The 21,651-nt window shown below is 35.9% G+C and overlaps 1 non-coding gene across 1 annotated transcript; it reads right to left on the bottom strand.

Annotated features, from left to right (window-relative positions):
- Positions 1 to 7,820: 7,820 nt before the first annotated feature.
- Positions 7,821 to 7,928, bottom strand: LOC123460394. The gene has a single exon (XR_006636959.1). It is a non-coding gene; the product is annotated as a U6 spliceosomal RNA (small nuclear RNA).
- Between the last annotated feature and the right edge of the window lie 13,723 nt (positions 7,929 to 21,651).

The following is a 21,651-nucleotide window of genomic DNA, read 5'->3' as shown; positions in this document are numbered from 1 at the left end:
TGTGAGGCACAGGGTTGGATCCTTAGCATCACAATGAATAAACATGTATAACAACAAACTTTATAACAGCAATAAATGCCTACTTCTGTTCCCATCTCCCGCTTTCTTCTTGCTGTCACATCCATAATCCATAAGGAACAGATTTTGCACTGCCACCTTGGGATTTTACTCAGGTCCTAATATTTACTGAATTAACTAAGTCTCTGATTTAATTCATTCTTCTATTTAGCAAGTATTTGTTGAATATCTCTTATCTGCCAAGTTTCATTTAAAGCACTTACTGAGGGAAACATATTCAATGTCCCTGACATTATGGAGTTTACAACTTTTCGTGAAAACAAAGCAATAAATAAATAAGCAAATATGCAAGCATGGTAATTCCAGATTGACAGGTCATGAAGAAAATAAACGATTGTCTTTGAGCTACTTGGGAGCTGCAGGCAGGAGGAATCAACTAAAGCCCTTTATAAGGAAACGTTCCTATAAGGAGGTCACAGTAAAGTTGAATATAAAATGTGAGCAAAATTTGTCACTAAAGAATGAGAAAAAATACATTGTAAACAACGGGCACAGTAAATGTGGATGTTCTAGAATGGTGCATACATTTTCTCTTGTAGTTGTAAAAATTCCTAATGACTTAACACAAAATCTATTACAGTGCTCTGGACAAGAAGTCTGACATGGGTCCCACTGAGAGCAGACCTGTGTCAGCAGGCCTGCATTCCTCCTTGGAGGCTCAAAGGGAAAATGGACTCAATTGTTTCTTTAGCTTCCAGAGGTCATCTGAATTCCGTCTCTTGTGGTTGTTTCCTCCCTTCTCTGAGGAGATCTCCTCACATCTTTTTCTCTCTAACCATACCCTGAAAAGGATCTCTACTTTAATAGCCCACGGGGCACACTATTGCACTCACCTAAATAATCCAAGATCATTTCTCTAATGGCAAGCACCTTAATCATATCTAATACCACTTTTGTATTTTATTTACTTATTTATTGGAGAGATAGGGAGAGGTAGAAAGCGAATGGGCATGCCAGGGCATCTAGCCACTGCAAACGAACTCCAGACACGTATGCCAACTATTGCATCTGGCTTTTGTGGGCACTGAAGGATTGAACCTGGATGTTTAGGTTTCACAAGCAATCACCTTAACTACTAAGCCATCTCTCCAGCTCCTAAAGTATTTTTTTAATTTATTATTATTATTATTAACAACATATTTCATATGAAGACATCACTTGTTGATACCCCCTTTTCCCTTGTCCCTGCCCCATTCTGTTGGGGACCCTCCTCACTGGGGTTGCAGGTATTCTCTATGGGAGTGTGGATTATGTGTTGTGGGGGAAGCAGATAGTTATTTGCAGGAGAAATGCCTCTAAGCATGATGTCTCAACATGTGGCTCTTACAATCTTTCTGCTAAATATCACTTTTGTCATGTAAGTTAACATTCACAAGTTCCAAGAATCAGTTCATAGGCATTTATTCCTCCTCCCAAAGACAAAAGAAAACTTTTGCAAGACAGAAAGAGAGCCATGGTAGCCAGCATGATAGACACATCATTAAACCCATGTGCATTGGGGCTGGAGAAATGGTGCAGTGGTTAAAAGTGCTTGTTTGCAAAGCCTGCTAGCCCTCACCAGCTTCTTACGCAAAGTAACATGGGTTATTTGTGTGCAGTAGTAAGAGATTTTGGTGCACACACACACTCATACACACATGCAAATAAATAAATAAATAAATAAATACTAAAACAAAACCCTTGTTTGTCATGGGTAGAGAGCTTGTTTGTTTTATAATTACAATGAGAAGCCAACACTGTTTTCTTTTGTGATATATAAGCTTGTTACTTTAAAACTTTTTTGTCCTGGAATTTGCTATGTAGACCAGGCTGACTTCAAACATGAAGCTATCCTCCCACTCCTACCTCCCAAGTGCTTGGATTATATACTTGTGCTACAATTCCTGGCTAAGCTCAATATTAATATTTAGAAAGCCTACAAAACAATGGATTTCTGTGAGATATATATATATATATATATATATATATATATATATATATATATCAAGGTTATTTGCTCACATTGCCTCTCCCTTTCCTCCCTGACTGATTGCAGCCAGTCAGACTTGACTCACGGGATGGACCCCCAGGCTAGACACACTTTATGGGAGGGAGGGATTTATTCAAAGCTTACAGATAGAGGAGAAGTTCCATCATGGTGGAAGAAGTTGTTCCCCTTTTCTCAGGTCCAGGCAGAGAGAACAAAGCAACCACCAGCAGCACAAGCAAGTACCCTGTAGTAACGCGGGCAGAACTCAGGCACTTTGACCATCTTAGGCTAGAATTCAGATCTACCCCCAATAGCACCTCCTCCAGCCACACAGCTGGATATCCAAGTTACAGCTTGAATAAAACTCCTGAATCTATTGGGGAGGCATCCATCCAAACTACTACACTCCCCTTTGTCTCCATTAAACATGAATACATGTGTGTATGTATGTTTGTATGTAAAGAGAATATGTCGTGTTTAACTTTTTTTTCTCCCATTATTCCTTCTTATTCCCCCTTTCTGCTACATTTTAAACCCTCTCCTGTACCTATATAATCACCTTTTTACATTTACACATACATAGTAACATATGTATCTATATATCTTTAAATTGGCATTTTATATGGAAGAAAACATGTAATATTTGTTTTTCTGCATTTTCTCACTTAACATTTTCCTGAAAATGACATAATTTCACTCTTCTTTACAGCTGAATAAAATAAAAATTCTATTGTGTATATATGTCTGTGTTTCTGCCACACGCAAACTTCCCAAATCATAAAGATATTATTTGGCTATTCATGTCTAGTAGCTATTTTTTGAATGCACATTGTTTATTAAAGTATCAGAAAGTGATGATTTATGGCTATGAGAAAAGTTCAGTGATCATAAATAAAGATAAGCCCAAGATTTCAACCCTAAACTGTTATGACAAGAGTCACAGTGAGAGAGAAAAGCGTATTTTACAAAGATGGGCTGGTACTGGAGCAGGAGCCCACACAACTGATCATATGCGACAGGACATGTACACGTTTGAAACAGCAACCCATAATTCTTCTTGCATGTGTACATGTGTGCTATGTATGTGTTTCCGTTTTTGTGGGAGGGAAGGAGTTCACATGAGTATGTGAAGACCACAGAGGTCAAACACTGCATATCTTTCTCAATTTTTGTCCACCTTATTCATTGAGGCAAAGCCACTCCCTGAACATGGAGCTCCCCAACTGGACTAGTTTTGCTCTCCTTCTCATCCCAGGGATCCATCCCCCTGTCTCTGTTCCTGGTCACTCGGATGACAGGCACTCATTCCCATGCCTACAATTACATGAGTGCTAAAAACTGAAGCTAAGTGCCTTCATTCTTGCACAGCAAGTGCTTTACCAAACCAGCTGTCTTTGCAGTCCCAGCAACCTATAATTTTGAGCAGAAAAACTACATTGTAAATGTACTTTCTGGCTGAAAGCCACTGTGAAAACAATAACCCCAGGAATAATATGGGCAGAATATACTTAGTTACTGTGTAAGCAACTACATATATTAACTAAATCTACAAATCAAGCATAGAGAAAGTGCTATTGTTTTCCTTGTTTCACAAGTGAGGAAGGAAATTGAAGCTCAGAGAAGTTTAGTAATTTACTTCAAGTTGCCTATCAAGGAACTACTAGATCCAGACTTGAAACCCTGGCTGCAATCTTAGCAAGGGAATGAAGATGAAACTTACTAGGCAGTGTTGGTAGTATAATGAATGGTGAGCATAGCTGATCTTCCCAAGTTGCTAGTCGATGTTTATTTCCTTAGCTTAAATTCTGCCACTGTTTAAACAAGTGACAATAGATTAACATACTACGTTTACAAGTAAATAAATATATGTGTCAACCAATGTTTTATGTATCTATACCTAAACTTCATAAATAGGTAACATCTAATCAAATGTTAATACTGAAAATATGTCCTTATACATTTATGCATAATTAGATATATTTTATCTTTGTGTTGGAATATTATAACCTTCCTACTGTATGAATTTTCAGCTTAATCTGCATAATTGCATTTTGGCTAAGTAACATTTTAATACAGGTTTAACATTTTACAATTTAAAATTTTGGATTATCACATAAGGCAATAGCCAGTCATGTTTAGACATTATGGAGAATCTTATGAGCCAAGGTCATAAAAAAACTGATAAAAATATTGGCAGTGACAGTAACCTACTCGACAAATACTATTCAATATTACACATCTCTGTGAGACTCACAGTAGCTTGGTTGAATAATATAGGTTCAGTGATAGTTCTCATATTGTACTGGAATCAGAGAAATAAAGTTTCAGCAGAAGGGCTAACCAAAACTAGATAAATGAAAAAACCATATGGAAACCTAATACTTTTCAAGCTTTTTAAATGAGATAATTTTGTGTGGGTGGGTAATACTACTCCCAGAAGTAATAGGTTATCAAGACAGATGCAAAAATGTGGAACATACATCTGTAATATGTTTACAGCAACAAGAGACCATACCATGTCCCCACCATCACAAATACATACAAGTAAACAAATAAAATATTTAAAAAAGAAAAACCCATAGCTGGCAAGGTCACAGGATCTAGGGGGTAAGTTACTAATGTTTTTTTCTGAATGGATATGTTGTATACCTGTCAAACTGCCTTATAAATATTTATGTTTATGTCCATAGACCAATACTGACTTTAGCTTTGTTCAAAAAAGCCTCTTTTGCAATGGACAGAATTACTAAAGACTGATAACTAGTCAAAGGGCTGATAACAAGAGATTGCTGAGTAGGACATCTATATCTCCCCCTCTAAGGCTCAGGGAACATTGCAGAAGAGGGGGCAGAAAGCCTGTAAGGGCTAGAAGATGGGGAGGAGTGCCATTGGAGGCTTTCTTTCAGACATGATGTGGCCACGGCACTCATGAACTCACAACAGCTGTGATTACCTGCACAAGACTTACACACAGTTGGGATAGGAGAAGGTTAATGGAGAGTTAATATGATCAAATTTATTACGTATATGTAGAAAAATACCAATAGCATTAATTTAAAAAATAAAAGTAAGTTAAACTATTTAAAATAAACCAATTTTTGTTAACTTGGAATGTAGCTTCAAAAAACTCCCTGTAATATAGCCCTGTCTGGTGGCACACGCCTTTAATCCCAGCACTCAGGAGGCAGAGGTAGGAGGATAGCCATGAGTTCAAGGCCAGTCTGAGACTACATAGTTATAGTGACTTCCAGGCCAGTCTGAGCTAAAGTGAGACCCTACCTCAAAAAAAAAAAAAAAAAAAAAAACCTCCCTGTAAATGCAAGAGTTGAGCTGGAGCCATGGCTTAACAGTTAATGTGCTTGTTTGCAAAGCCAAAGGACCCAGGTTTGATTCTCCAGGACCCATGTTAGCTAGATGCACAAGGTAGCACATGCATCTGAAATTAATTTCAGTGTCTGGGTCCTGTCATGCCCATTCTCCCTCTCAATCTCTCTCTCTCTCTCTCTCTCTTTCTTTCTCTCTCTCTCTCTCTCTTAAATACATAAATAAAATAAAATATTAAAAAAAGAAATACAACAGTTATAAACACATATCTAACACTGAACCAGAAGGACAAAATCCAAATACTGGTCCAACCATCTAACAAGTGGATAAGCCTACAAAAACCTACATCTTCCTTTAGCTCAGTTTCTTCATCTGAAAATGGGGATAAATGATATCACCTACTTTATTGGATTTTTATGAGAATTAAATGAAGTAATACTTTCAAAAGTCTTAGAAACTTTCTGGCATAGAGGCAACATTACATTAGTGCTGATTTAACAAAAATAAGTGTATCAAAACTTCTCTAGTCTATCATCATTTTATTAAAATTTACTTAGAAATCTAAAATCAGTGCAACTAAAAAGAAGCTAAATCACTTACCATGTACGTTCTGTTCAATCCCCCATTCTTTTCTTAATTTTAGTATTATGTTTAATGATGTATCATTTGTACAGAGCAAAGGCCACAGCTCTTTGAATTCTGACAAACATATGGAATGATGGCCACCATCACCATCAATAGGATATTATACTTGCTTCAAAAATGCTTCCATTTGGAGGAAATATGAATTAATATTTCCTGTACTTCCAATCCTGGGGCACCACTGATGATAAGGTTTCATTTCCCATACATTTGCCTTTCCAGAATGTTAGATATATGGAATCACACTGTGCTTAGTGCTGGGTGTCTGATTCCAAGACTTGCCCATGCTGTTTCATGAACAACAGTAGTATACTTCATAAATGTTTGTTTATATTTTTAGATTTTATTCCTTTATCTTAAACCATTAGTCTGTTGTCTTTAAGCCTAACAAGTCTGGAGAAATGGTAATTGTTTGTACTTGAATAGACAATTCTCTGTGGCTAAAACAAGAGTAATTGGTCTGGGCTTCCCCACTGGGGAAATTCTTTAGATGGCCTGACTAGGTACAGGCTACAAAAGATGCATTGTCTAGAAACTCAGTCCAGAAGTCAGTGATACCAACCCTGTGTGCTCTGCCACATGTCTACTTCAAAGAAATCAAGGTCCTAAAGGTCTCAAATCATTTCCTAACAACATGGAGCATCATTTAGCCCATTGGGGCAGAGTTCTTACACAGTTCAGTTGATACTTGTGGGGCAGCCCAGGGGAAATGTATTTTCTCTTGGTGTGGAGAGTATACTAGAAGGTAGGGGAAACATGCCAATATTTCTCATATTTACGTCTACCGGGTTTTGTTCAGTATTTTTACATTGCCCAAGTTTGATGGGAAAAGTACTCATTCAGGCATTGTTTTGAAAAGCTTTGGTATTCTTTGCTTTTGAAAGAAGTTTCTGTAAATCAGCTCTTAGGAAAGGATAGACTCTTATACCAACTTATCATTTAAGTGCTATTTGTGTTGTATTTTGATTTTGAATGTAATATTTGTATCTAGTATTTGAATAATTATATCTGCTGTAAATGTGTCCAAAGTATGCAGTGCTAAACTTTTTGAAACTATTTTGTAGAAAAGTTTAAGTGATAATAAATCCATCTATTCTCCCTCACCACGAGGGAGATGTATTATGTGGGAATAACTAGCAGTGCTCACCTTGATTTATTCCACACAGTAGAAAGCTGTGCTCAGAATCCCTGCCAACACAATTCTTCACAGTATAGAAATGCTTGAATAATCATTAAAAAGCTAAAGTTTTTAAAAAGCCAACATTAGCATGGGGAGATAAATCTAAAATACGAGTAACATGTCACATCTGATGTAACAGCCTTTACAGATGAAAACCATGAAGTTACTTGCCTCAGTTCCTTTGTCATTATATGATCACTTAGTCATGTGGTGGCTGTTCTTACACAGCAAAAACTTCAATCAGCAATTTAGGCATTTTATAAACTGAGAAATCTTGGACCAATTGATAATATTTCTGACTGTATTAACATTTTAGTGCTAAAAATATTATGTGAATCTCTTAAAATTCTGACATTATACAGTCTGTGTTAAACATGCTGTTTTTATAATGTTTTACTTCTGCCTTAAGATTTAGGTTTTTTTTTAATGTACTTTTGCCCTGAATTAAGTGTTAATTTGACGGGAACTCTGCTTTTAAAATCATCACTTACTGGGTTCTAATAAATTAAAGTTAAACTTGAAAATAAAGCCTAAATGGCATTATGGATTAAAATATATGATGCATTCAAATTATAATTTCCATTTAAATATATTTGCGTAATCAGCAAGTTACTTTTGGTATTTAGTTAAAAAGATGAACACTTCACAAATCTGCATGTCATCCTTGTGAAGGGGCCATGCTTATCTTCTCTGTATTGTTTCAATTTCAGTACATGTGCTGTCAAAGCCAAGCACTATAATAGTTTTTTTGTTTCTTTTTTATTAAGAACATACTTTGTATGGATAAGTCATGTGTTGGTATCATCTTTTCCCTCCTCCCTGCCCCCACTCTGTGGGTGGCCCTCCTCAGTGAGATTGCAGGTATTCCCCCATGGTATTATGGGTTATGCATTTTGGGAGCAGCAATCAGATTTGGGGGCAGGCAATGCTTCTGGCCATGACATCCCAACCTGTGGCTCTTACAATCTTTCCACCCACTCTTCCACAATAATCCCTGAGCCTTGGTGGGTGTGATTTAAATCTGCTTCAGTGATAAACTCTTAGGATCCTCTGGATCACTGCTTTGGTATGTGTTGTATATTCTTAGCATCTGTCTCCTTCACCCTGGTGCTGATTGTCAGACTCATCTGGAAGCAGCACTCTTGCTTGTCTCCTCAATTCCTCTTTGGTTTCACCTCCATACCTTCTGAAAAAGAAAAACAGATTCTCCAATGGAATGGGTTAAGTTGGATAGGCATTATTAATTTAGAGAGAGTTTGATGATGTATCCCCTCTTTTAGCCAAAGACTAATGGGAACTTGACATTAAAGAGCATAATCTTTATCTCCATAGGATTCAGGCCCAGTTTCCAGTTCCAGATATGGGTTCCTTTCCATTGAGCAGATGTCTATCAGAAAGCCATTGGTTACCCACTTAGGCTGTGTGCCACCATTGCACTGGTGTGTACTTCTTATCAGGCTTGTTGTTTTTGAGTAGCTTAGACCCCTGCTTGCTCACACCATTGTTGGCCACTTTCCCCCAGTAACTCACATAGTGCTTTCCAGCACTAGATAGGCTAATTGGAGACTTGCTGTCTTGCAGCTTGCAGTCAGGTCCTTCTATGGTCTGTGTCAGTGGTATATAGTGTCTTCAGCAATAGGGGCTTGCATTTTACCTCAGGCAAGTAATCAAGTGCTTTGACAGAAGCCTGTCTTGTTTTGGGGACCCCATTGTTCCCTCTGATCAACAGTAAACTTTAACACAGATTTTACTCAACAGTTGGGGAATATACAATTTTAATTTTTTATGTGAATTATTTTCATTTCATAAGATTTGAAGAAACATATGGATCTCATTTTGTTTCTTTATATGGACTTACTTTTGTTTTCTCTGGAATAATTGCATTCATAAAATATTATAGGATGAGTGAGATTTTATAAATGTGCTTTTTCTTATTTCAACATCATGTCCACTTCCAATATTTTGGAATGAAAGGAATTTAAAAACTCGTTGCCAGAACATCTGAAAATTATTTCTCATAAATAAAACATATAGCTAAAACAACCAAGGTAGTCTTAAAATATTTGATGATTTCTTGTTAACCTACTAAATTAAAATTATATTTATTTGTTTGACAAAGAAAAATTTTTATTAATTCATGTCTTGTAGTCGATCAGCTGGCTCCTAAATCTTCAATATGCATAATATCCTACAATAATTCTGAATAATACCATACTTTTAAGAATCTGTTAGAAGCCATGTGTGGTGGTGCCCACCTTTAATTTCAGCACTTGAGAGGCAGCGATAGGATGATTACTGTAAGTTCCAGGGCATCCTGAGACTACAGTGAGAGTTGCAGGACAGCCTGGGCTAAAGGGAGACCCTCCCTTGAAAAAGAATCTGTTAAAAACTCCTGAAATATTTAAATGTTCCATTGAATGTGGAAATCAGTAGGAGGAAGAATTAAAGAGTTACTGTATTCCTGAGGCATGAGAATTAGTCTCCACAACCTTGTGTCAATGTGCTTTGCTCATCTTAATGTCCTTGTCCTGTTTACAGATGAGAGTGATTCCAGATTTGAAAGTTACAAACAATCTGATATAATGCACAAATACCGAGAGATTGCTTGGAGGATACAAAGTAGTTTAAGGAAGCATCCCAGCCCACTGATGGATTATGTGGCAATGGATATGAATACTTATGTCTGTAATACATGGAACAATGGAACAACAGGGAAGGGTAAATGTATTTGGAATCACAAGAAATCTTGACAGAAGAAGAAATGTGATGGAACTTGAGCAGACCTTCCCAAAAATGCACTGTACTCCAACAGAACGGCTGAAGGGAGGTCCCAAAGGAAATCTCAGGTGATTTAAGTTGCTAGTGGCCAAAAGGAGTTAAATCAGAAGCCTTTAACAACATGGAAATTATTTTAGTATTTGAAAATTATAAGGATACATAAAATAAGAAGAATTTCCAAGATGACTTATGGGTGCTAATATCAATAAATACCAGCATTCACATTATATTTAGCTTTTACTGGTCTACACAATGTTTTAAGATCATATCTACATTAATTTTTATATTTTTGAAGTCCCTTATTATTTCTCTAAAGTAATAGGTAATTGGATTCTTCAGCATGCTATGCAATCAAGGAGACAGAAGACATCAATAATGTTTCCACATATTTATTCTTATAACAAAAAATATACCTTTTCTACTCTTCACAGCTTTGTTCTTTGTACAATTTGATAATCATACCTATAGCTTTGCTTTCACTAGAACACATAACTCAAAAAAATGCTGAATTAGCAACCATATGTAGACTAAAAGAAGAGTCAGGGTTTGGAGGGAAAGGGTGAAAATAAAGAATAGTGAATAGTGTCAGACAACTTGCTGGGTAAAAACAGACTTCCTACTTTTTAACAAAAATACACAGAATCAAAATATTATTCCACCATTTGAGATCATAAGAGTTTTAAATATCACTACTATCTTCAATATTACTAAAGTCTTTTTTGATTTTATAGAGTAGACCAAAAAAAAAGAAATGGCTACAGTATCTCAACTCTGTTTCCATGTTCCAAAGAACTTTCACAACTATAGTCCCTTGATTTTACTCACCTATGTTCTGAGATAAAAACTTCATATTATAGTATCCTAACATTTGTTTAAAGAGTATTGATAATCACATGCATAATTTATACAAACAGTGAGTAAAACCACAGAGGACTCAAACCCAGATCTGCCTTCCAGTTCTTTCTCTACTGCATAGCATCACTGAAGTGCTGTAGGGTGCTCCCAGGACTTTCTCTGTGGAGGGAATGATGTCTGTAAGAGTTTCCCTTTTCCAACTATGTATTTGTAGGCCAGACTCTTTTCATATACTTTGACCATAACAACATATGGCAACAAATTAAAATCATATGTAAATATGAGAACTCTGCTGTATTCTATTAAGCAAGACATTAAAGAGATTTTTTCAAAGAAAATATAAACTAATGCCCTTCTTCACATTAATTTTAATTTTCATAAAAATGTATTATTTAAGTTAATGTGTAATTGTTATATTTTTATTATTTTAAATTAATTAATAAACTAAAAGCTCTCAGAATTAGAATTAACCACTATTAGAATCGCTAGAATCTTCCCAAAATTATTTATTATACTCAATAATTACAAAATTGCAAAGAGCTCCTGAAAACAAACCCAAAGTTTGGTGAACATAGCTCTCAAGAACACCCATCTCTCTTCTACATTTTTACCATAGTATTAAATTTTCAGGTTTCAAAAATTTTGGTATACTTATTTTTTCACCTTTAGAAAAAGGAAAATTATATTATATTTAGCTTTTACTGGTCTACACAATGTTTTAAGATCATATCTACATTAATTTTTATATTTTTGAAGTCCCTTATTATTTCTCTAAAGTAATAGGATTGAAAGATTAATGACTAGCCTGGCATGGTGATGCATATCTTCAATCTCAGCACTCAGCAGGCAGTGGTAGGAGGATCGTTTTGATTTTGAGGACAGTCTAAGACTATAAAGTAAGTTCTAGGTCAGCCTTGGCTAGAGTAAGACCCTGCCTCAAAAAGAAAATTAAAGATGTTATCAACATCCTTTCATATAATCACTGTTTAACATGTGCAATACTAATCTCTTTTCAAGGAGAATTAAAGAGTTAATGAGAAGGAAAACTATTTGCATTGTTGACTGATATCTCATGACTTGCTTGATGTTTTATTTTTTTACAAAAATTACATTAATATTTAATTTACTATTTATTTAATATTCAATACATTAAATATAAATTCGATATGTAGCACTTTTAATTGCTATCAAATAATATACTATCAGATATATAATTTATTCTATAGCTTATTCAGTCATCTTTTACTCTCAAAATTTTTAAACAATTACCCAACTTATAATATTACAAAGGTGAAAGTTAGATAAAGTCCCAAAAGTGATTATCTGTGTGCTGGTGCTATAAGAAGACACCTGGAGGTACTCATATGTTTTGTTGTGGCTAGAAAAGATTATGTCAATCTTTCACTGGATAGAATATGGATAGTAAAGATGAATCAGAAGGACCAGTATTTGAAGGAATGCAAAGATCCATTCCTTAAAGTGAGCTAAGAAGTTTTACCAGAAAGATTGTAGTAATACAGAACAGTTTTACTTCCACATTTGTTGACAAATGGAGGTCATAAAATGGCCAGAGAGAAATCTTCCTTAATTACCTATTTGAGGGTCCCTTTAGTCACCCCAATTCGCTTTTATATTAGTAAAGATTAAAAATGTTTTTAAAGTATGAAAACCAACAGCCTAATTATCTTTCTACCATTTTGAAATATATAGAAGACAACAACAACAATTATAATTGATAATTACTAGAAATAATGGTGAAGATCATCTACACATTTCTTTACTTGAAAAACACAAGTGAATTTGTTTTAGCAATTTGAGATCCATTGCTTTAGATCCTAAGTTGAGAAAAAACAGGAAGTTTTTTGACTTTTATCTTCAGGATAAATGCTCTGATTGTATTATAGGGATGGATGATGGAATGATGTCATAACTTTGGAAATCTAAAATAGCCTAGTAAGGTATGTATTTTTGGTCATCTAATCACCGAGCTCTAACGTGACTCATAAAACTAAAATAATCAAAGCACTAGAAATCTAGTACACAAAGTCTACATAATTCAAAGTCCTAAGTTTGAACAAAAGCAACTAATAAAATATTTTTTCATTTTTATTTTTTGTTAAACTCATATAATATTTTTCCCTGAAGTTAATTCTTTTATATTATTTATTATTTATGTGCATACAGCCATGTTGGTACCATTGTTAGCCTCTTCTCTGTCCTCCCCCTTCTGAAGGGACCTTCTTCATTGGGGAATGTGGGTCATGCATTTTGGGGTTAGCCATGAGTTATGGGGAGGGGGCTATGTCTCTGTGCATAATGTCTCAACTTGTGGCTCTAACAATCTTTCCACCCCTTTTTTCACGAATGTCCCTGAGCCATGTTGGATTCATTAATTTAGATCTACTTCAGTGAAGAGGTCTTGGGAGCGTCTATGTCCCTGGATATCTGGTTTGGTAGGAGTTGAGTGTTCTCTGCATCTACCTCCTTCACCCTTGTGCTGGTACTAGGTTCACCAAGAAAACAGCACTTTTGCTCATTCCCCAGTTAAACTTGGTTTCAGTTGGGTCCCTGGAGAGGTGTGATGGGCTGATTCTTTCCTTAGGATCTGCGTCCATCTGAAAAAGAGAAGCAAATTCTCCAACAGAGAGTGAAGTCAGCACAAGATAAATGGGATAACCATTATTATTTGAGAGAGAATTTAATAGGTGTTAGCCCTCTTGTAGCCCATGATTGGTGGGAGATTGATAATGGAGAGTGGGTTCATTCTTTGCATATGGTTCTGACTTGTTTCCCATATCCAGCTATGGGTTCCATTTCACTGAGGAGATCTGTTATCCAAATCAAGAGCACTTGGTTACCCACCATGGCTGTGTGCCACTATTACACTTGTGTGAGCATCACATCAGGTTGTTTGCTGCTAAGTAGCTTAGACCACGAGTTGCTTGGACAGCTGTTGATCATTTTCTCCCAGTTAATCATGTTGCATCTTCTGGCACTGGAAGAGCTAATTGTCTGGGGACTGCCTCTCTTCCAGATTCCAGCAAGATCACTCCATCCAACAGCATATGGTGTTTTGGGCAGTAGGATTTTGCCATTAACCTTTGGTGGGTCCTCATGTACTCTGACAGAAATATGTCATCTTTTGGGAAACCTTGTATGTCTCTCTGATCAACAGTTCATTGTGGATATTATCCAAATGTTGGTACTGGGAGTTATAGGCCCACATTAAGTGGAAAGAAGGAAGAAAACAGTACATATATAAAAGAGAAAGAGAGAATATGGAGAGAGAGAAAAAAAAAACCAGGAGATTAAGATTAGGCTTCATCATACCATCTCGAGGACCCTGTGATTCGGGTGTTCCTTCTAAGGACCTGATGAAGATTAAACCACTTAGTCTGTATTTTAGCATATAGAATTTTATGGTACCATTTGGGTCAACTTTTGTGTTCCCATCCTCATGCTTACCCTCAAACCCCTCCCTCCCTATTTTCCAGTCCTTGAGACACTTATTAGGTATGTCAGCATCTCGGGAAGATTCAGGTTAGGAGCCACAGATGAGTGAGACCGTGTGATTATTATTATCTTTCTGTGATTGGGTGAGATCTCTGAGAATGATCTGTTCCAAGTTGGACCATTTTTCTTTTATTTCATTGTGTCATTTTTCCTTACTGCTGTGTAGAATTCCATTGTGTAGATATACCACATCCTGGTTTCCATTCGTCTAATGATGGGTATCTGGGTTGATTCTAGCTCTTAGCTATTATGAATTGAGCAGCTATAAACATGGTTGAGCAAATCTCTCTGAACCAGGCACAAGGCATTGGGGGTAAATACCCAGTAAGGGAATAATGGTCTGTTGGTAACTCTATCATCAACCTTTTCAGGAGTCTTCATATTGTTTTCCATTGTGGTTGTACCATCTTACATTCCCTCCAACAGTGAATAAGGGTTCCTATTCCTCCACATCCTCAACAGCATTTGTTTTCATTTGATTTTTTAACATTTGCTATCCTTACTGGGGTAAGGTAGAATCTCATAGTTGTTTTAATTTGCATTTCCCTGATGATTAGGAATTATGAACAACATCTTAAATGTGTGTTTGCCATTTGTATTTCTTCCTCTGAGAACTGCCTGTACAGTTAACTGCTACACTTTGTGAGTGGGTTGCCAAGTCTGATGCCTAAGAACCCATGTAAAAAGCATGCAGCCATGTATATCTGTAACCCTAGTCTGTGTGGCAGAAACTTGTAATTCAAAGGAAAATAGGAAAGGAATGTTAAGATATATGAAGGCTGAGTTCCTTCCACTAATTAATTAGAGTCCCTGAAAGAGGGAAATCAAGAGTACTGGAATGAGATAATATTTTAAAATGTCAATGCTGAGTTAGGGAGATGGCTCTATGGTGAAAGGTACATGCTTGCAAAGCCTGATGGCCCAGGTTCTATGGCCCAGGTTCCATTCCCCAGTACCTACAGAAAGTCAGATGCTTAAAGTGATATGTGCGTCTTGAGTTTGACATCAGTGGCAACAGGCCCTGCAGCATGTATCTCTCTGCCCCCACATAAATAAATAAATATTTTTAAAAGTTGATGTCTAAAAGTTTTTCAATGTTCAAAATTATACTGATGCTCAAAGATTGAAAACTATAAGAGAATCTAAGTAATACATCTCATGAAAATTTGAATAAGAAAAAGTGATACGCATATAAATAAATAAGACTAATCATTGACCCCATAGATAAGTTTTTAAATCAAGTGTGGGGCTGAAGAGATGGCTAAGTGGTTGAAGGCACTTACTTGCAAAGCTTGGCAGCCCTGTTTCAAGTTTCTAGTACCTACATAAGGCCAGATTCACAAAGTGGCTCAGGCATCTGAAGTTCATTTGCAATGGCAAGAGGCCCTAGATTTCCTATTCCCTCTCTCTTTCTCTCCTTGTAAATAACAAATAAATTAAAATGTACTAATAGAAGGAATATAAGAAAAAATTATATAAAATATCAACATATATTAAATATATAATAAATAATATATGAATATTTAATAATTACATAATATGCTTATTTACATACATAGGGTTAGAGTCAAACATTTTAAATTCTCATTTTATGTGATAAGAGGTTAAATATGGCAATTTTAGTTTTCATTTTAATATATTAACATATTTAATATTAAAATAATATGTTAAGCATATATAATGTAATGAGGTATTGAGTTAGAAGTAGAATGAGAACAAAAAAACAAAATACACTAAGTTGCTCTTTGAAAAATCAAGAAAGTAAAAATAGAATAATGAAAAGAAAATATATTTAAAATTTTAAAAACTAATTTGCAGTAAATATAAATAAACTAAAGTATGCACTTTAAATTGTCAGACTATGTGTCTATGAGAGACTTTGAGATCAATGGGAGACAGATGTCAGAAGTGTGTGGAGGATGGGATAAACTGAGTTACTGAAGAAGCAGTAAGTGAACTGAATAGATGAGTCAAAGGATTCAGCCACAGAAACAGTAGAAATCAATGTCTCTTGGTTTAGAATTCAGATGGTATAAAAGTGAGAGCTACTGAGCAAAAGAAATGACAAAGGTCTTATCAAATCATGTGGAGTGGGCTTCTGCATGAGAATGAAAATACTGAGTAGCAGAGGCCAGTAAGTTAAAAAGGAGACATAAAGGGAAGAGAAAGGAAGGGAGGAGGGTACTTAATAGGTTGATATTGTATATATGTAAGTACAATGATTGTGATGGGGAGGTAATATGATGGAGAATGGAATTTCAAAGGGGAAAGTGTGGGGGGTGGGGAGGGAGGGAATTACCATGGGATTTTTTTTTATAATTATGGAAAATGCTAATAAAAATTTTAAAAATTAAAAAAAATTAAGGTGCAAAAATTATGCTAATGTAGCCAGTTTCTGCTTCTAGAATGTCACAGCAACCTAAATAACTTAGTAAAATATAATATATGCAACAATATCATAGCAAATAATACTGTTTAATTATAAGAAAATCTTGCAAGTAAGATTTTCTTCCTTTTTCTGGGCAAACAAAGAAACTAGGACATAAAGTTTGCATATCTTATCCAAGTTTGCAGTAAGTAGCAGATGTAGGGTTCATTTCTTTGTTCGATCAATAAATATTCATTGTGCATATTTCCTCAGTTTTGTACTTGTATAGGGGATAAACAAAACAGAAAATGTTCTTAAATGATTGGTAGACATTTAAATATACAAATAAATATATTGCTAATTAAATGGGAAAAAAAATCACGTGGAGTGAATTGACAGAGATAAGCTAGTGTTAGTTTCTACAACTCAGATTGAGAAAGATGATGATACATTTCCTGCGAGCAATGTGGATTTTTGAATCATCAATCATTGTCTTTGTGGGAAGACTTGACCATGAATTAGATTGTATGGAAGAGAGTAGATCAGAGACACAAGGCCTATACCCTGCCCTGTTCTAGATAAAAAGTCATTCACTTATATTTTACTTAAACTTCCCAATCTTAAAATGAAAAATTTTAATTTTCAAAAGAGCTTTTCCAAACAGTTCTGCAGACCAACATTACTATGAATATATTTCAAAATCCTCCTCTAGATGCTTTTCTAGGACAGAAATACACTACAGTGGAAAGAATAAAATTCAACTTTAGTAACTTCCCAGTGGTTCAGACAAAATATAAATCTGTAAGAGTTTGTAAACTTATGTTTTGCAAACAAGTAAGTACTTTAAAAACACATATAAGTCAAAAGCATATAATGAAGATATATCATAACCATGATATAATTGTCCTGCTTCATTTCTTTGCACCCTCCCAAATCTAAAAGTGGCACTGCTTTCAAGTTTTAACCAAAAACACATAGAATGAACTTAAGTACAATGTAGTCAAGAACCAAACACCAGAACTCTACCTTATAATCAACACACCCATCCCATAAGTACAGGAGAAACTCTGATGGAATGGTAGAATTACAGGGAGAGACCTGTATTTGCTTTGGCAGATGTTGAGTCTGCGCAAGTAGGAACACAGCTGTATGTGGACTATTTCAGTGTTTCTAAAACTGCTGAATTAGAGCTAAAGGAATATCCAACTTGTCATGTATCAGCAAGTTTACAGAAAAGCATACCATTCTGATATTTCACAAGATGTTTATAGAGTAAGGACCTGTATGAGGCATTCCTGCTACTTTATCAGCTGTAATGTAGTGTAATGCCTCAGCTATATTATAAGGCCACACTTTTCTTCCAAGACTACAGTTCTTTTCTAAATCAAATATCTGTCTCTTTCTTCTAGCACAAGAGGAAGAGCTGGTGACCCTGTGGCCTAAAAAAAATAATTAAGTACCTAATCTAATTAAGTAGCTAATAATTAACTACCTAATATGTGTGCAGGAATTTCAATCAAAGTGAAATATCTTATAAGTTCAGAAAATTAATGCTGGAAAATTTATGATAGAATTAGAGAACTTGTCTATAACTATTTACCATAAGGAATTTTCACCTAAGGCTTCTCAGTTCCATCAATTTAATAAAATATTTAATTTACTAGAGAATTCTAGCATTTCTAAAAATTAAAAGAGGTACCATTTCTTTCTCTATACTGGGATTCACCAAAAGATATTTGCTAGATGAGTAAGGCTTTAAGACCTCATCTAGTGCCTTACATCTCCCACTCTGAAGAAATGTTAAGATTTCTTTTGGAACTGATTACTCACAAGTTATTGGTTGCAAATTGTGAGTTTATGGGTCTCTAATTCCCTTAGTAATTCCATTAAGACTTATTGGTATTGCAATAAGAATTAAATTGATTTAAAATTACTTTCAAATCAATTCCCTCCTTAAATATTAGCATGGTACGCCAAATATCTCTTTTAGCTCATTTTCCTTTAGATTTCTGTCCTTGAATACATGTTATTTTAATTTCCCTATTATGTTGGGCTAATTATGTGTGCTATGGGTTTAGAATGTTGATATGAAAAGTGATGGTATACTTGCTCCTATTTGTGGATCTAGGGATATAGTGGTAGATCACAGGTTATCTTATAGAATTCCAAGATAATTTAAATGACTGCATATTTTTATTTAGATTCTCTGTTCAGTGTAGTTTTTCATACCTTTAAATATGGGAAGAAAATTAGGGCACCATTGTCCTAACAAAAGTGGCACTCCATGTTTGATTCACTAAAGGATTTCACTGACAGTCACCTTTGCCCACTCACCCATCCCACTTCATATTGAAGTAAGCAAGTATAGAGAAGAAAAGAAACAATTTCTCCTCACAAGAATATGTAGACCATTTGTTATGTTAGCTAAGAGAAGAAAGCTATCTTTATAATACAACATATTCTAATTTAACGAAAGAACAAGGATTTTGTGTTTACTATAAGTCAGCCACTGTGCTGAATGTTTTATGGGATTGCCGCAGCCCAAACAGACACTGAGTCTCAGGAATGTTAAGTAAATATGTTCCAGGACCCAGGGCAGGTGAGCAGCAATAAGAGAACAGGGTTGTGAACCCAGGAAATGCAATTCCAAATTCCATGTTGTAATTACAATGTGAGGGTCTCTAAATGGGACAATAGTTCTTAGTAGAATAATTGAACTAAAATGTTAATGTTCAGAAAGGATACAGATTGTGTTTGATTCCTAGATTCATTTCTATTGTTAACTAACCACCTCTCTATGAACTATTATTTTTACATATAGACAAATGGAAGATAATTCCCCCAAAATTATGAAATAATTATGTGTTCATAACATAACTATATATATGTGTGTGTGTGTAACATATATTGCCAACAGTAGATACTGATAATTGTTATCTATATTCATATTTTTATTTCTCATAATTTTGATAAGTAATCACATTTCTAGATTTTAGAAGACAGTTATAACTCAATAGAGAAGCAAATGTAATGAAAACTATGAATTAGAAGTTTCCCACAAGGAACTATTTAAAGCAGAAGGGCAATTACTCCCCTCCCCACTCAACAAACAGTTCCTGCATCTCTTAAGTCTACAATAAACTTCAATAATTACTGTGTGTGTGTGTGTGTGTGTGTGTGAGAGAGAGAGAGAGAGAGAGAGAGAGAGAGAGAGACATCAAAGCCCAGAGACAGAGGAACTGAGAAGTGAATAGGAAACAAGAAAAAGAGGTATGTTCAGTAAGTTCAGGATCATAGTGGGCTCCTCAATAATGACAAGTGGCTGGAACTATGTCAAGGCCAGAGGGATGACTGCGACCTCATAAGTCTATGGCAAATGAAGGAGCAAATAACACTGACTAAAGCAACCAAAGGCTGAAGGAGTTTTGGCAGAATAAGTTCAGCAAGGGAACCTAGGCACACCAAGCTCTGTGTCCTCCACTGCCTCCAAATCCACATGGACCCATATATGGGGTTAACAGAGGGCACCTATGCTTCCATGCTAAACACACATGCCCTGTAGGACCGCTGCACGCCAGGCAGAGACTCTAGCTGCCAGTTGTACTTGACTAGAGAGAGAAATGATAAGTGATTTCACCAAACACATGCTGTGAGGAACAGAAGTCTTTCTTTTTTTTTTTTTTTTTTTTTTTGGTTTTTCGAGATAGGGTCTCACTCTAGCCCAGGCTGACCTGGAATTCACTCTGTATTCTCAGGGTGGCCTCGAACTCATGGTGATCCTCCTACCTCTGCCTCCCAAGTGCTGGGATTAAAGGCGTGCGCCACCACGCCTGGCAGAACACAAGTCTTTCAAGTTAAGTGGTTCCCCATTGGAACCATAAAGAGCTGGGCCCATGCCTAATTAACCAGACAAAAGATGTATCAGTTATCTGACACAGTGTTTGTCCAACCTATTTACCCTGACAGCAACTATAAGGAGCTGCTTGAAATCAATAGAAGGTGGAGCCACTGAAGGCATGAAGAGTCTCTGAAGAAGATTGTGCATGCCCCTCCAACTCATGATGTATCCATACAAAATGTTGTTAATAATAATAATAGAGAGCTGGGAGAGATGGCTTAGCGGTTAAGCACTTGCCTGTGAAGCCTAAGGACCCCGGTTCGAGGCTCGACTCCCCAAGACCCACGTTAGCCAGACGCACAAGGGGGTGCACACGTCTGGAATTCATCTGCAGTGGCTGGAAGCCCTGGCACACCCATTCTCTCTCTCTCTCTGCCTCTTTCTCTGTCTGTCGCTCTCAAATAAATAAATAAAAATGAACCAAAAATAAGAATAATAGAGAAACAAAAAATAAGAAAATCTAAAAAGAGTGTCAGAAGACAACAACACTGTGAAAGGAAACAGTGATAGAGTCTAGTTAACACATCATAAACCTGATTAAGTGCAGTACGGGGCCTAAGGCCCACAGATTTTCTTTCTTTTTTTTTTTTTTAAATAAAATGTGACAAGTTACCAAAAGGTACATAAATAATAAGTAAATAAAGACTTTAAATAATATCATAAGCTAAAATCTCTTGATTGGTCTTGTACTATCACATTTTTTATTAAGTAGTGGACATACCATTTTTTTATTGGTACCATCATTTCCCTCCTCCCCACTCCTACTCCTCTGAGGGCCCTCCTTAGTGGAATTGCTGGCATTCATCATGGGTTTGTGGGTTATGAGTTTTGAGAGCAGCAGTCAGTTATTGTGGGTGGAGCAATGCTTTGAATATTCCCTCCCACTCTGTGGCTTTTACATTCTTTCCACCTCCTCTTCTGCAAAATTCTCTGAGCCACGGTGGGTGTGCTCTAAGTCTACTTTAGTGTTGAGCTCTCAGCAGATTCTGGATTTCTGCTTTGGTACGTTTTGAATATCCTCAGTGTCTGTCTTTATCATCCTCTCT

This window comes from Jaculus jaculus, chromosome 4 (genome assembly GCF_020740685.1).
Source record: "Jaculus jaculus isolate mJacJac1 chromosome 4, mJacJac1.mat.Y.cur, whole genome shotgun sequence".
Classification (NCBI taxonomy): domain Eukaryota; kingdom Metazoa; phylum Chordata; class Mammalia; order Rodentia; family Dipodidae; genus Jaculus; species Jaculus jaculus.
Note: the sequence above shows the minus strand (reverse complement) of the source record. Positions and strands in the feature narration are given on the sequence as shown.